This window comes from Nicotiana attenuata, chromosome 2 (assembly GCF_001879085.1).
Source record: "Nicotiana attenuata strain UT chromosome 2, NIATTr2, whole genome shotgun sequence".
Classification (NCBI taxonomy): Eukaryota; Viridiplantae; Streptophyta; class Magnoliopsida; order Solanales; family Solanaceae; genus Nicotiana; species Nicotiana attenuata.
In genome coordinates, this window is record NC_031990.1 from 897,634 (window position 1) to 915,723 (window position 18,090).

Here is an 18,090-nt window from a genome sequence, read left to right on the forward strand (position 1 = left end):
AAGTGAAATGAAATAAATGGCCTAAGTCCCGTTTTTAAAAGTTATGTCCAGGTCTCTGATGTCGCATTTTCGACATCAGGTTCGCAAATGCGAAGGTCGCAATTGCGACAAAACCATCGCATTTGTGAACCTGGTCGACCCTTGCAATGATCGCAAATGCGAAGGTAGGGTCGTAAATGCGGACCCTATTGGGTTCGCAAATGCGAACAAAATGTCGCAAATGCGACCACTGCCCAACCCAGGCTTCATCGCAAATGCGAAGCCTTCCTCGCAAATGCGAGGATCGCAAATGCAAACATTTCCTTGCATTTGCGAGACCTGCAACTCTGCCCAGAAACACCAAAAATTTGGGGTGGTTTTGACTCCCAACCCACGTCCGAAACTCACCCGAGCCCTCGGGGCTTCACTCCGAATACTCACACAAGTCCAACAACATCGTACAAACTTGCTTGAGCAATCAAATCGCCTAAATAACATCTAAAACTACGGATTTAACACCAAAACGCATGAAATCCTTAAGAACATTTAAAATTCCTATTTTTACAACCAGACGTTCGAATCACGTCAGATTAGTCCCGTTTCTCACCAAATTTCACATACATGACTTAAATGTTATATTGGACCTGTACCGGGCTCCGGAACCAACATACAGGCCCGATACCAACATGATCAAACATTATTCAATTTCTTTAAATCCTTAGATTTTTAGCTTAACAATTTTTAACAAAAAATTTATTACTCGGGCTAAGGACCTCGGAATTCGATTCCGGGCATATGCCGAAGTACCATATTTTACTACGGACCCTCCGGGACCGTCAAAACATGATTCGGGTCCGTTTACTAGAAATATTGACCGAAGTCAAACTTGGCCTTTTTAAGCCAACCTTAAGGAACCAAGTGTTCCAATTTCAACCCAAACTCTTCCAAATCCCGAACCAACCATCCCCGCAAGTCATAAATCAGTTAAAGCATGTACGGGAAGTCTTATTTAGAGGAACGGGATTCTAGAAAGCAAAACGACCAGTCAGGTCATTACAAGAGTGGAGGTGGAGTACGATGATTCTATTGTACAAGAACAAGGGGGATATCTAAAACTGCAACAACTATAGGGGTATCAAGTTATTAAGCTATACATGAAAGTTTGGGAGAGGGTGATAAAAGGGAGGATGTGGAGGAGTGTGTTCATTTCCGAGAACTAGTTTAGTTTCATGCAAGGACGGTCGACTACTGAAGCCATTCACCCTCTGAGGAGATTAGTGGAGTAGTATAGGGCGATGAAGAAGCACTTGCATATGGTGTTCATTGATCTAGAGAAAGCTTATGACAAAATCCCAAGAGAGGTTCTATGGAGATGTTTGGAGGCTAAAGGAGTGCTTGTAGCGTATATTGGAGTGATCCAGGACAAATATGATGGAGCTAAGACACGAGTAAGGACGGCAGGAGGAGACTCTGAATACTTCCCGGTTGAGATGGGCTTGCATCAGGGATCAGCACTTAGCCCGTTTTTGTTTTCCTTGGCAATGGACGCATTGATGCGACACATTCAAGGAGAGGTGCCTTGGTACATGTTATTTGCAGATGACATAGTCCTGATTAATGAGACGCGAGGTGGTGTTAACGAGAGGCTGGAGGTGTGGAAATATAGCCTTGAGTCTAAAGGTTTCAAGTTGATCAGGACCAAAACAGAATACTTGGAGTTCAAGTTCAGCGGTGCTACCCAGGAAGCGGACGGGGATGTGAGGCTTGATACACAAGTCATTCCCAGGAGAGAGAGTTTCAAGTACTTTGAGTCATTAATTCACAATGATGGGGAGATTGATTAGGATATCACACATCATATTGGAGCAGGGTGGATGAAGTGGAGGCTCTCTTCCGGTTTCTTGTGCGATAAGAATATGCCATTGAGACTTGAAGGTAAGTTCTACAAAGTAGTGGTTAGACCGATTATGTTGTATGGGGCAGAGTGGTGGCCAGCCAAGAACTCCCATGTCTAGCAGATGAAAGTAGCTGAAATAAGAATGTTGAGGTAGATGTGTGGGCATATACTACGTTAGATAAAATTAGGAATGAAGTTATTCCGGACAAGGTGAGAGTGGTTCCTGTGGAGGAAATGATGCGAGAGGCGAGGCTAAGATGGTTCGAGCATGTTAAAAGGAGAAGCACAGATGCCCCATTCAGGAGGTGTGAAAGGTTGGCTTGGGGGGTAAGAGCAAGAGTAGAGGTAGGCCAAAGAGCTCTTGGGGAGAGGTGATCAGGTGGGACATGGCACAACTCGAGCTAACCGAGGACATGACCCTTAATAGTAAGGTGTAGAGGTTGAGAATTAGGGCAGGAGGTTAGTAGGTAGTCGAGCGTTTCCCTTTGTCTTCCTTAGTTCAATAGTATTAGTGTTAGTATGGTATCCCTTTTATCCTTAGCTTGATATAACCACATATCTTGTATTGTTATTACTTGCCATCAGTACTCCCTTAGTTTGCTATCGCCACATATCTTGTACCATTATTACTTGCTATCAGTACTTTTTTCATATTCTCTTTATCTTGGATTTAGTTTTTTAAATATCTTGTATTGCTATTACTTGCTATCAGTGCTTCTTCCATCTTTTCTTTAGCCGAGGGTCTATCGAAAGGTGTAAGGCTACGTACACCCTACCCTCCCTAGACCTCACTTGTGGTATTACACTGGCCTATTGTTGTTGCTTTATGTGTAATTGTGTACTAGTTAATCCATAATTTTTCTTGACAAAATTATATCTCCGTTGAAAAAAAAATGACATTAATATTTATTTATGTTGTCATTTTAACTAGTGAAGTAGTTTTTTCCTACGTAAAAAGTAAATCTCCGCCTAAATAAATACAAGTCAGTTAATTAGTTCAATAGCAACAAAAGGGATTGGTTTAGAAGCTGCAAACCTACGACTAGGGCTGTACATATGAAGCCGACAAACAGCACCAACCCACTAATTCGAGTTAAATTGAAAACAAAAATCTAATTAAGGTTTGGTTTGTTTTGTTGTTGGAAGAAAAAATTCGACCATAATTGGTTTGGTTTGGTTTGGTTTTAACTAAAAAAGTCAAATGGAAACCAAACCAACCCGACATTATATGTATAAAAGTTTTAAACATATTTAACACATAAAAATATTTATTGTAGTGTAGTTTATAAATATTTCTTAAATTTTTTCATAGTTTTATCTTTTAGCGTATTATTTCAAGCTTGGACTTATAATTTTTGGATGCTCCAATAAGTTTTGTAGTCCATAAATGGTAGTAACTCAAATAAATACTAAACCAAAATCAAATCAATACGAATGCTAATAAAAGACATTCAATTCAATAGTACTATGAATGAAAATAGTATTGGATATCTATTTTTTAGTTTTCTCATGGTTTAGATAAAATGCATAACTTATTTTTCTTTTAGTGTTTAGACATGTAAATAATAGTACTTATTAGTCGTACTTATTTTAGCAACTTAGTAATTTTAAATTATATTATGGCTTATTAATAATATTTATTTTATGCGATTTTGTTATCTTTGTTGTTGAATATTTTAGTACAATGCCATGACTCATCTCAATTTAGGTTATTTTATTAATAAATACTTTATATAATTTTATCTTACTAGGATTAAAGATATATTTGGGGCACAAATTCAATGTTTTGTACTATGAAGACTTTATTAAAAAAAACTGAAAAAAACCGAGAAAAATCAAGATGAAAAAACCCGAATTTTATTGTTTTGGTTTGTTCTTTAGATTTAATAACCCGACACTATTGGTTTGATTTGGTAATTGAAAAATTCGAACCAACCCGACCTATGACACCCCTGCCTACGACAAGGTGCAAACTTGTTCAATTTTTTTTGTTGGCTTCAATACTTTGTACAAGAAGAATAACTTTTATTTTCTTTTGAAAATGTTTTAACTATAAAAAGAGTGAACTATATAATATCAGGCTGTGTATATTTTGTGTGGCAGGCTATGTATATTTTGTGTGGCTGAAAGGAATGCAAGACTAGCTGTCACACCTCTTTTTTTAAACCTCACTAACCCTCTTAAAAATATAAAAAGATTTTGTAAAGCTCAAAAGGGTTTTCAATTATGGAAGTGACAAAATATTGTGTTTTTAAAAGATCTTTCAGAGTCGCCACCTGACATTTGATTTTGGTGTTTCATGTCACCGTTTTTAGAAATAATTTTTTCTTTTAAAACACTTTGGACTCCAAAACTAAGTCTGCACCAAAGAATCAGGATAAGGGGGTTCATTTGACTCGGGGAGAAGGTGTTAGGCATTCTCCGAGTCCCGTAACTAGTACGGTTGCGTACCCAATCAAGTTGGGTTTTAAAATGTTCAAATTGAGGTAAAATAAACACATAAAAGGAAAATAAACACAAAAGAGGCTCGAGGCCGTCTCCACCTAATAAATAAAAGAAAACAAAAATAGGATAAATCTAACTATCATATACTACGCCTCCAATGATGATGCCACAGTCTTCTTTTACATTCACTTCAAGGCATTCCCCTGATAAAATATTTACAGAGTTTATGGGGGCATTCCCCTGAATACGAACTAAAGGGACAGCCTCTTACCTTAGATAAAAGAGAAAAAGAAAACCTAAAGTTTGCCTACCCGAGTGTGGTCGGCCTAAACAATCTCCTAGCGATTAAGCAATAACATAAACCAATAATAGAAAACTAAATGAGATAAAATAAAAGAAAATTCTAAACCATGCTTATTTTTATCGATTAATTTCACTTGTTCGACTGAGCCCAATCCTAAAGCATATAAGCAAATTCAACCTCTAATGCGCTTGTCTTTCCTACCTCCCATGGCCCAAGTCATTAATCCAAATAAATCCAGCAAAACCAAAAAATATAGGCAAACATACTGTGAAACAGCAAATTAAGAAAGGGTAAGAAAGATTTGTGCATTTGAAATATGGTAAGAGCCAATAACGTCCTGATAACCCCATTCTATGCCTTTCAGTCGTTCAACTATTGGAGGAAAACGACACTCAGGTTGCACTAGAGTAAACAATTCACTTTCATAAAAAACTTTTGACTCATTTGAACATGCCACCTTCCTCCTATCAAAGGATCTAATCAAACATTATTAAGGCAATCGACAAGTATAGACAACCTAAATGGATTAAAATCACTTTATCAGAGAGACCATGGACCAAAAGTCATATATTAACTGGATGCAATTAAGCATAAACAGTATGCATATCCGCATCAGATTGTCATGAACTAGCGAAAAAGGAAGACATGATGAAATATACAAGGCCAAAATCACTTGAAACCTTCAAACTCACCACTGCCTTTCCATAGAGGAAAACTGATTTTAACAACAAGTGAATCATGCTTCAAGGAGATAATCCCATCAAATAAAACTAACAGTAGACCAAAAACATCATAGGGAGGTCAAGAAAATCATTCCAAGCTAAAGTTTAATGAAAGCAAATCAAAGTGGTCATGAGAAGGCAAGTAAACGTATTGCGGTTGTGCTATTCATTCCGCAATCCCGCGACAGTCCAATTTTAGCTATAACTTATCCAAACATATCCAAACTCAATTAAACATTTTTAAACTGATAGGACACTCTACAATGAAAAAACATCAGAGAATATTTCAAAACTTGTCTCATGTTCGAAATGAAAGAAAGCTGGTCAAGGTTATAACATTGAAACCTATGAATTAATCATCTTAAACTTTTAACCAAGTGTTTAACCAATTGCCAATAGAGGAAACAAAGTACAAGTTTTGTGTATTTTCATCAGAGAGGCAGAGAATCAGATTCACCTGAGCATCAATAGGCAAACAAATAATTTCAAATCTCATGATAAACTCTTAGTTAAATTCACCACTAATTGCCAACTCACACAAGGAGTAAAACAATAACTAGCGAAGACATGTGAATCAAAGTTGTAGGAAAACTGAATCAGAGACAGATATGATTTAAGCGACGATTTCTCTACTCAAACAGTAAGAACAGAACACCAATACTCCCATCAAATGCAGAACCAACTCTAGAACAGATATTCAAGCACAAATTTGTTAAGCACTGACTTTTAAGATCCTATGAAGTCACATCGACTATAGATACCGAACCCAACGTCCCCGACTCTTACCATATTCCAATTGACACAAAAATAGAAAATGGAAGGGATTCCGAAATGAACCTGAATTATAGCTTTGATTAACTTGCTTGAAAGAAAAGAAGACAACTACTGGAATCTGAGCTTCGACGGGAACAACAACCGGAACTAGACCACAGCTGGCAAGCAATCGACGACTCAGAGCGACCTCCATTCAATTGCAAAAGTCAAATGATCTCCATAGTTAAAAATCAAAGTCGAAGCTAGAAAAAGGGAATAGAAACATTTTTGTATATTTTTCTTTTTCTGGAAAACTCAAAATCAAAGAAGAAAAACCAAAAATCTTGTTCTCTTTTTCTAATTTTATAAACGGACAGATGACTTCAATTCAAAAATCAGAGAAAAAGGAAAGCTATCTCTTAACCCTAGAACTTCTGCCTCTGGATTTTTCTCTCGACCCCCCCTCCCCCCTTTCTTCTTCGAAAATTTCTCCATATATCAGGCAAAGACCTGACGAATGAAGGGCCGGGATCAATTGAAATCGATCCCACGCTCCCCATTCATTCAGCATATGCCTTCTAGAGGCTTCAAACACGTTAGAAGAGAGGTGAGAATGAGAGAATATTCGGGTTCGTTACTTGTCAGGCCATGTGGAGGAAAGAGAAGAGGAGTAGGGGACCATGAAGGGAATTTTCCGGTGGGTCTGGGGTGTTGTAGCGGCGGCCAGAGGTGGGAGATGGGGGGCGCCATTTGGTTAGGGGTGTTTAGGTTTAGGGTTAGAGAAATATTTGGTTTTTATATGTGGGAGGGGGTGAAATATGACCATTGGATTAGAATTAATGGGTGGCTAGGATTAAATGGGACTGTTGGGGCGGGTCATGGGTCGATCCGGGTCAGTGGGTTTTGGGTTAAGGGTTGGGAAGATTGGGCTTGCCAAAAATTTGGGCCTGTGATGGTTCAAATTTGGGCTTCTCTCTTGGATCCAAGATTTAAGCAAATAGTTTAAGAAAGGAAAATTTTCGTATATATACCATATATGAAACTATATTATCAAATATGTTCATAGTTTGCATATTACCATTCATGCTAATAGTATTTCTACATAATATATACAATGCATTAAATAAGGAATCACTATAGCTTTATGATTCCTTATTTAGGCACGGTAAAAAAGGGGAATTAAATATTCTTCCAGATCTTCCAACGCAAATCACGCACATTAATCTTCTTCGTCAGTTTCGTTTCAAATTTAGCGTCTCTGCTTTTTCGATACACTGTGTTTCAAACCTTTTTTCTGATTTCACAAATAAAAAACGACTAAATCTTCTACAATTTTTCTACATCAAACACAATTATGTCCAAATTTCAGTAATACAAAGCAAAGGAAAAGAGAGTAACAATTCCACCATTGACAGCCATTAAAAAGCTTTGAAGCTTTGAATTGAAATTTGGATTTTCAAAAATCATTATTTGTTTGGATTGGGTGTTGTTGCAAATTGGGAATATGGTTTGGAGTTTATATCTCAATTTTGAGGGGTTTTGGTGAAGATTAGACTTGGTTTTGGCTGAATTTCGGATTGAAACTCGAAGAAGAAGAAGAAGAAGACATGACATACATTATATTGCAGAAATTGTAGAAAAATTGTAGATAAATTATAAAAAAATTGTAGACTGTTGTTTATTTATTTTTCTTTTATTCATTACCTATTGTATGAAAGTTGAACAATATTGTATAAAAATTATATTTAAGTGGATGATTTAGTACTGTTTTGGACAAAAATATGTATCAAAAATGTGAAACATACATTTCAGGGGAAGCATGTCGAGTCCAAATATGTAGCCAGTTTGCAGATATTTTGTAGATAAATTGTAGATTATTTATATTCTAATTGTAGATGCTTTATTTTCTGTTTTCACAAATAAAAAACGACTAGAACTTCTACAAATCTTCTGAAAAAATGCAATTATGTCAAAAATCCCAATTATGCTACAATTGAATGGGGATTGGGATACTAAAATTCAATGTACCCAGTTTGTAGATAAATTGTAGATTATTTGTATTCTGATTGTAGATGCTTTGTTTTCTGTTTTCACAAATAAAAAATGACCAAAACTTCTACAAATCTTCTGCAAGAAACGCAATTATGTTGAAAATCCCAATTATGCTACAATTGAATGGGAATTGGGATATTAAAATTCAATGTACCCAGTTTGTAGATATTTTGTAGATAATTTGTAGAAATATTGAAATTATGTATTTTCATATCAATTTTTCAAATGATATGTAGTTTTGTTGTAGATTAAATGTAGAAAACAAGCCATTGTGAGTCTTATTTGACTCATTTCTCTCATTCAACCTATTCTACAAATTCACGCCTCTTTAAATACAATACAACCATATTTCTTGAATTTAAAGGTATAGCAATATATATAACTTTAAAAACATCTTCTCCTCTGCACAAGTTAGCTCCAAAACAGACGAAGTGGAATAACAAGCTCCCATCAAAACTTTTAACACAAAAACACAAAGCTAAAAAATAAATAAACAACAGTCTACAATTTTTCTATAATTTATCTACAATTTCTGCAATATAATGTATGTCATGTCTTCTTCTTCTTCTTCGAGTTGCAATTGCTTTAAATTAAAATTTGTGTTTCCGAGGCCTTGAAAACCTCATTTAGAGTCACCTCGATTTGCATGCACAGTCCGGGCGCATAGCCAGAAAGCTTAAATATGAAATTCTGTGAAAAATACTAAGTTTTGATGTTAAAATGAATTAATTTGACCTTGGTCAACGTTTTGGGTAAACGGACACGGACCCGTGATTTGACGGCCCTGGAAGGTCCGTAGGAAAATATGGGACTTGGGCGTATACCCGAAATCGAATTCCGAGGTCCCAAACCCGAGAAAATGAATTTTTTAGTAAAATTATTTCCTGAAATTGTTTAAGGAAATTTGAAGTGAAAATTGATTAGAACGTGTTGGTATTGGGCCCGTATTTTGGTTCCGGTGCCCGGTACAGGTCTTATATATGGTTTAAGTCATTCCTCTGAAATTTGGTTGAAAACGGACGTCGTTTGACGTGATTCAGACCGAAATTGGAAAATTTGATGTTTTATGAAGTTTGAAAGAATTCATGGATTTTGAGGTTTAATTCGATGTTTATGATGTTATTTTGGCGATTTGATCGCACGAATAAGTCCGTAGAATATTTTTGAGGTTGTGTGTATACTTGGGTCGGAGTTCCGAGGGCTCGGGTGAGGTTCGAGTAGGTTCCGGGATGCCTTAGGCTTAGAAAATCAGATGTTGCAGGTTCAGGAGTGCAGGTCTCTGAACCCTCTAATGCGGTCCACGAGAAATCTCGTGCGACCGCAGAGGGGCCAGCGCGGCCGCGGTCGCCTTTGTGCGGGGCGCGGTGGAGGCTGTGCGGCTGCAGTCGGCTTTGTGCGGTCCGCACAGGGTGCTGAACTGCAGGTCTTCAGGTAAGCCTGTGCGATCGCGGTCCATTTAATGCGGTCCGCACAGGGGGTCTCAGAGGGGTATAAATAAACGGGATTTTCATTCATTTTTCATTTTTCAAAACCCTAAAAACATAAGAGGCGATTTTTCAAACAACCCTTCTTCTCCAAAACGTTGGTAAGTGATTTCTAACTTATTTTCTTCACTCCTTAACATCTTTTAACATGATTTCAACTTACAAGCAAAGATTTTCATGGGGGAATTTGGGTGTTTTGGGTAGAACCTAACAAATTATATATTTGAGTTCGTGAGGGAATGGGTAAACGGGTTTTGGTTCGAACCTCGGGTTTTGACCACGTGGGCCCGGGGGCGATTTTTGACTTTTTGGGTAAAACTTTGGAAAACTCATTTTCATGCATTGGGGTTGATTTATTTAGCACTTATTGATGTAATTAAGTAATTTGTGATTAGATACGAGCGAATTGGCGGTGGAATCAAGGGGTAAAGCTATAATTGAGACTTGAGTTGTGTTCAAGGCATCGAGGTAAGTGTTTGGTCTAACCTTAGCTTGAGGGATTAGGAGTTGAGTCCTATTTGCTATGTGATAATTGTCGAGTACGACGTATAGGCATGGTGACGAGTATCTATACGTTGGTGTCTAGCATGACCGTGAGTCTTTAAATTGTGAATATCTTGATTTTGTTGTATTTCTCTTGCCTTGGTGATGATTCCTATTTGTTGTGAAAAGCTTGTGAAAGGAAATTGTGACCTATGAATATCGAGGAGCATTGGCTCAAGTTATATTACAATTGTGAAAGCATGTGAAATGATTGAACCCTTTGGAGCATTGGCTCAGGAGGTAAAGTGAGATATGAAATAAAAGTGAAAGGAAGAGAAGGAATATTTAAATTGTTCCCTTGCCGGGATATTGTTACTTGTTGATTATCTCCTTTGTCGGGATGTTGAGATTATTGATGTTGTACCCTTGCTGGAATTTAATTATTTAATTGTGTTCCCTTGCCGGGATTTCTATCGTTATTTTGTTTATTCCCTTGCCCCTTGTTTGTGATTGTTGTTTGGGTGAGCAAGAGTGTTAAAGCACGAAGGGTGATGCTGTGCATTATTTTTTTTGTGAGGAAAGAGTGTAAAGCACGAAGGGTGATGCCGTGCCGCACGATGTACCATTCCGTGCCTATTATATTGATTTTATGGTGAGGATGAGAGTAAAAGCACGAAGGGTGATGCCGTGCAATTTATATTTATTCTTATGGTGAGGACGAGAGTAAAAGCACGAAGGGTGATGCCGTGCACTTGTCTTTGATTTTCCTGATTCTTGCTGATAATTGAGTTGTGTTGTTCTTTACGTTTATTTTACAAATTTTCTATTGTTACTTGACTTTATGGTGATGTCATTGATTCCCCTGCCCTAATTGCTTTGTAATTGTTGCTTGGGTGAGGAAGATTGTAAGGCACAAAGGGTGATGCCGTGCATTATTTTGGTGAGAGAGTGTTAAAGCACGAAGGGTGATGTCGTGCACTTATTTGTCGTTTGTTATGATTTCTTGTTGTTATCAGTTCAAGTGCATTAATTGTCTTATTCCACTATTTCTGTGATTCTTTATGTTGACATTTTTCCTTATTGTGCTACTTGTTATTATTGGATCAAGGTATCCTTGCTATGCCTTGAATTTATGCTATAATTGCTACATGTTTATGTGACTTAATTGCTACTTGACCTTTAGCATGCTTAGCATTAAATTGCCTAATTGCTCCTTAAAGTCCATAATTTATTGCTACTTGTCATTATTTGTTTTCCTCAGTGAATCGTAATTGTTGTGTACTTGTTGTCTTATGAATTCTTGTTAAATGTTGCGTTTGTTAGAGTAAACTTCATTTGGAAGAACTGTTAATATAATCAAATGGGAGCGAATGGTACGCCTACCACGAGATTTAATGAAATGGGAGCGGGTGGTACGCCTACCACGAGATATGAGAAATGGGATCGGGTTGCACGCCTGCAACGAGTTGTGAATCGAGAGTGAAATCTGCCTTTGTTTTTCCTTATCCTTGTTAAAAGTGGAATTTCGGTTTCCTGATAATTCTCTTGAGATTCTGCTTTATCTGTTATTTCCCGAAGCATGTTTCCCCCTCCCATCTTTATTTATTTATTCCTGCTTTACTTTCCGCTGTATATTATACAACTACACAGGTTTATTTGGTGGTCTGGTCCTAGCCTCCTCACTACTTCGCCGAGGTTAGGCTAGGCACTTACCAGCACATGGGGTCGGTTGTGCTGATACTACACTCTGTGCTCTTTTGCACAGATCCAGGCCCCGGAGTAGCATTTGGTCATCGGCAGTAGATTGGGAGCTATCCTTCAGTCCGAGACTCCGAGGTAGCCCTGCTGGCGTTCGCAGGCCCAACGTCTCTTCTATCGGTTTTAATGTTCTGTTGTCATTTGTACTCGAGACAGACTATGTTCCTTTCTTTCAAACACTTATTTGTAGTAATCCTAGACAGTCCGTGGATATGTGACACCAGGTTCTGGTTAGAGGCATGTGTTGGTCTTCAGGATATTTTGGTTTTATATCTTATTTAAGACTTCCGCTAAATTTCTTATTCCGCTGTTATTTAATTGTTTATTTCCGGTTAATTTAATTGTTTAAAAAGGAATTAAAAACAAAAAGAGTAATGATTTCTAAGACCGTGGCTTGCCTAGCTTCTACGAGTAGGCGCCATCAAGACTCCCGAGGGTGGGAAATCCGGGTCGTTACAAATTCAGCCAAAACCAAGTCTAATCTTCACCAAAACTCCTCAAAATTGAGATATAAACTCCAAACCATATTCCCAATTATTTACAACAACACCCAATCCAAACAATAATTTTTGAAAACCCAAATTAGAATTCAAAGCTTCAAAGCTTTTTAATGGCTGTCAATGGTGGAATTGCTGCTCTCTTTTCCTTTCCTCTTATATTACTGAAATTTGGTATTGCGAGATAGAGAGAGACGTAAAGAGAATTCTCAAATCTTTGCAAAAACATCCAATCCAAACAAACAATGTCTTTTGAAAACCCAAATTCGAATTCAAAGCCTTGGCTATGGAAGAAATAATGGGATTTTGATACAGAAATTGTGGGTGTGGGAGGGAAACGTGGGTGAAGGTGTAGGAATTGGAGAGAGAAACGTGGGGGGAGTGGTATTAGAAGAAATATACGGTACCATTAAATTAGGAGTATAATTAATACCCTTAAAAACCACTAATGGTATATAATTGGTAATTAGGTATACTAAATGTAATTATATCAAACCTTAAACATTGAAGGTAATATAGTTTTCTATATGGCATAGGAATGTAAAAATTCCTTTAAGGAAACTTGGCCTAAACCAAATATTCTTTTCTTTCTTTAAAACATAGTAAAGATACTACAAATCAAAATAATAATTAATTCCTAACCAATATCAAGCCAAAATATTTAAATAAAGTATATCATAAAACAAAATTATCTTTGGTATTTTTCAAATATCATACTAAATAGATTAGATTAAAGTTCATCGCAAAATTAAGATGACATTACTACCAAAAATACTAATATTCTTGAAAAAGATATGTAATGAAGTAAAAAATAAAGTGCAACTATTTTTTTGTGTTTTCAAATTTAATTTTATGAAAGGTAGATAAACTAAAAGTAACAAGATAAGATATTAATTACCTAAATAAAAGAAAATATTTTTGTAATTTTCTCGGGGAGGGTCAAAAATTACATGTCTACACAAGCCAAATCGAGGAACTGTGAGATACTTAGCAAACTAATTGTACAAGAAGTGCATTGTCGAAGCAACAGGAAAATAAAAAAAATACTAAGTAGATTGGACTACTATCCAAAGTAATAGTTAGAAATAGTAGAAGGATAGTAGAAAGAGTGTATAGGAGAGGAAGGGAAGTATAGTAAACTTTGTAAGGGTTATGTCTTGATTGTAAATATTTTTCTTTGGTATATATAAAAGTTTAATTACCAAAAAAAAAAGAATTATATAATATCTTTGTGCTAATTTCGAAAAAGGGTAGATTGATGACTGAGTTTACACAAAAAATGAGATGCATAAATCCTCATTTTTCAAATCACGATATTATTTTAGGAGAGAGTATTATTTTGGACGACTCAAAAGTTTCTAAGGAACTTAGGCCTCATTTGTTTTTATTAAGATTAAGACGTCTGAATATGCATACACATCTGATTATCAAGATGTGTATTAAGATTAAAACATCTGAATAATACACATCTGAATATATTAAGATATGTATTAAGATCTGAATAGAAATAAATAAGACTGTTTGATTTTTAACATCTGAATGTATAAAATTTATCTTTATTTGAAAATTAATAAATATAAAATTCAAATGAAATACTAACTAATCCAATATTCTATCAATAAAATATATAATTTTTTAAAATATGATAATTTTTTGTGGTGATGGCTAACGGGTGAATGTCGACTAGAGGCGGTGGTTTGTGGTAGTTTTTGTTGATGATGGTGGTTCGTGCTAGTAGCTAGTAGTGATTGGTAGTGGTGGCAATTATGATTGCGGATGGTGGTGGTGGATGATGATAGTTAATAATGGTGGGTGGTGGTAGTAGTTGTGTGACGACCCGACCCGTCGTCTCATGTATTACAGCCCCGTTTTCCCTATTTACTGCTTCTTCATGTTTCATTATCAGCAACGAGTGAGCTATAGTTGAATTGAGTTGGTTTGGATAGGAAATGAGACACTTAGTCTCTTTAAGGAAGGCTTAAGTTGGAAAGGTCAACCGGACGTTGACTTATGAGTTAGAAGGCTCGGATGTGATTTTCGGTGATTCGGTTAGCTTCGGGGGATGATTTGTGACTTGGGAGTGCGATCGGAATTGATTTTGGAGGCCCGGTGTAGAATTATGCTTGAATGGGCGAGGTTAGTATTTTGGCGAATTCCGGTGGATGGGTGAGATTTTGATCCGAGGGTCGGAATGGAGTTCCGAGAGTTGCAGTAGCTCCGTTAGGTGATTTTGGATATGTGTGCAAAGTTTCAGGCCATTCGGAGGTGGTTAGGTCGGGTTTTTGATCGAATATGCAATTCGGAAGTTTTTAAGAAACTTAGGCTTTGATTTGAGGATAATTGAGGATTTTGATGTTAACGATAGTGTTTTGATGGTTCGAGCGAGTTTGAATAAGGTAATAGATCATGTATGTGCTTTTGATTGAGGTCCCGGGGGCCTCGGGGTGAATTCGGGTGGTTAAACGGAGAATTCGGAGTTTGTTGCATGTTTGAAGTTTGCTGGTTCTGTCATTTCCGCATCTGCGGAAAAGGGACCGCATAAGCGGTTCCGCAGATGCGGCGTATTGGTCGCAGAAGCGGTCCTTGAGGGACCAGGGTTTTCCGCAGAAGCAGACGTGGATCCGCAAATGCGGCGACCGCAGAAGCGGTTCTAGACCGCATAAGCGGTCCGGGGGAATTTAAGTGAGATCGCAGAAGCGATCGTTTGGTCGTATACGCGGTGACCGCAGGTGCGGCATATTAACCGCAGAAGTGGAAAAACGGTCTGGGTTTAAGTGAACAGTGGTTCACGAATTGGAAAGAGAAGAAAAATATTTTGGACTTTGGCTTAGGCGGTTTCTTGGGCGATTTTGAAGAGAATTCGAAGGGGCTTCATCAGGTATGAAGCATTGGACTCGGATTATGTTTATATAGTATAAATCATGGATTGAACACTGAAATTTAAGGGATTAAATGCTAAAAATGGAGGTTAGGGCTTGAAACTTAAGAGAGCTTAAATTGATGATTTGAGGGGTCAAATGGACTCCGATTCTTGTGAGTTTAATATGTATAGACTCGTGGTGAGATAAGGATCGTTTTGGTGTAAAGTTTTCTGGATTTCGAGAAGTGGGCTCGGGGCTCGGGTTTTGCTAATTTCGCGATTTTCGATATTTTTCGAGTCTTTTCGATTGGGTTATGTTTCTTTGGCACATTGTAACGTATTCGTTGTGGTTTTGGCCAGATTCAACGCGCGAGGAGGTCGATTCGAGAGGAAAGGGCATTGCGAGCTAGTCTTCGGCCGGCTAGAGGTGAGTAATAGATGTAGATGATGACCTGAGGGTTTGAAACCCCGGTATATCATATTGTGACGCTATATTGAGGCGAGACACGTACTCTATGACGAGTGCAGGGTCGATTGTGACTGGGGATTGTGATCTAGTCCGTTCCGATTGACGTTCGTACTGTGTTCTTGACTAGAAATTGTTTGGTAATCATCCTACTTGGATTTTATGAATATGTTTGGGGCTTTATGCCTATCATTTGCATCCTTCAGGGATCCTTATCACTGCTTCCATGATGCCTAGCATATTTCATGGTATCAGTCCTGAGTTAGACACTGCCTCGAAATGTTTAGTAAATAAATAAAGGTTTAAACACTTAGCTCTATAATTCCTAATAATTGAAACTAAAAATGAACAATTTGACTGTGCCCGAGTGGCTTGCATGCATATATATATCTGGACTGAGTGTGGATCAGGCTGCACGCCGCAGCGAATGCTACAATGATATTGCGCTTGGGCTGTAGGAGCCCCTCCGGAGTCTGAACCCCCACAGTGAGCGCGGGTACCCAAATGGATCGGGCTGCGCGCCACAGCGGTCATGTGCATTGCATTGCATTCATGCATTTATACCTATTTGTCTTACTTGTCCTGGTATTGTTGTTGTTCCACCGTTTTATATGCTGAATCGCTGATTATAGCTTTATATTGTAATATTTTGGAATTTCTTACTTTCAGTCATTATATATGTTTATTACTCACTGAGTTGGAAGTACTCACTTTACTCCCTGCACCTCGCGTGCAGTTGCAGGTATCGTTCACCCGGTAGCGGGTTATTAGCGGATTGAAGGTATTGTTATTGTAGTTGAGCAAGGTGACCGCCAGCGTTTGCGGCACCGGATGTTGTCTTTTGTTTTCCAGAAAGTTTACTTGTATATATTTATTGGCCTGTAGTTGTGTTAAGGTTTTCCTTAGATGCTCGTGACTTGTGACACCCCGGTCGGGTAGTAATTAACAATTTCTAATGCCATTAAGTTGTATCTTCTATTCATTTATGTTTAATAATTGTTAGTGAAATTATTTGGGTTAGTTGGCTGGACTTGTCTTCACGAGAGGCGCCATCACGACCGGGTATGGGAATTGGGTCGTGACAAGTTGTGACTGAGGAAGGTGGTGGATGGGTGGTGGTAGGTTATAATGATGGGTAGTTGCGGATGTGGTTGTTGGTGGCGATGGAGTGGTCAGTTGTGGTAGTTGAGGTGAAAGAGTTTTGATTGTGGGTGAGAATGTTGTATGGTGGTCAGAGTGGTGGGGATAGTGGATGGTGATGGTCGATAATGCTGGCGGCTATGATTGAGGATTATGGTGGCGTGGTGGTGGTGAGGTGCTGGTGGTGGTGGTGGCGGCACGGTGGTAGTTGATAATGGTAGGCGGTGGCGGTGGTGGCAGTTAATAATGAATATGTGATAGCATCTTAATGAAATTAAGTCTCTGTTATAGATCTTAATCATACAGACCAATTAAGACACATTAAGTGGTTGTGAAGTAAAAAAAACAAACACACTTAATGATTAAGATCTGAATAATTAAGATTCAGGCTCTGAAAACAAACGCACTTAATGTCCGAGATCTGAATGATTAAGATTCAAACCTCCAATAAGTGCAAACAAATGAGGCCTTAGAGACTCATTGTTGGCCTCATAAGGAAAAATAATGTTGCATAAAATTTAGAGAAATTTTCATAAAGCACTATCTTTTAGTAGTAATTAGCCATCTATAGATACCATTTGCTATATCACGGATTATAGATACTTTTTTTGTGGTTATAAGATGTATTTGATGTATTTAAGCTATTGTATTGATGAATACAGTAGCAAAAATAGGCGTGAATCAGGGAAGTCCAGCTAATCAGTTGTTGTATTCGAGTGTATTCAACTGTATTCATGGAGTGAAACATGGGATTACAGCTGGACAGATTATTGTATTCGATTGTATTCACGGCGTGAAATAGGGGATTACACTATTTTTAAAACGGAAAGTGAATCAATTAACATAATAGACTCCTAATATAACTCAACAAACTCAATTATACACATAAATTTTGTATTTTCATTTATAAAAAAGATTCTCAACCGAAAAATACCCCAAAAACATAGCAATCTTCAGAGATTATATAATACATCCGAATACATAAATTATATTAATTAAAAAAAAACATATGAATACATTCATGGCGTATAGCGAGACAGTGAATACAATGAAATACATAGAATACAGCGGGATACATTGAAATACAATGAGGAAAAAAAACAATGAATACAATGAAATACATAGAATACAACGAGATACATTGGATTACAATGAAAAAAAAGACAATGAATACAATGAAATACATGAAAATACAGCGTGATACATTGAAAAAACATTAAAATATATTAACAGAAAATTAAGTTGCTCAG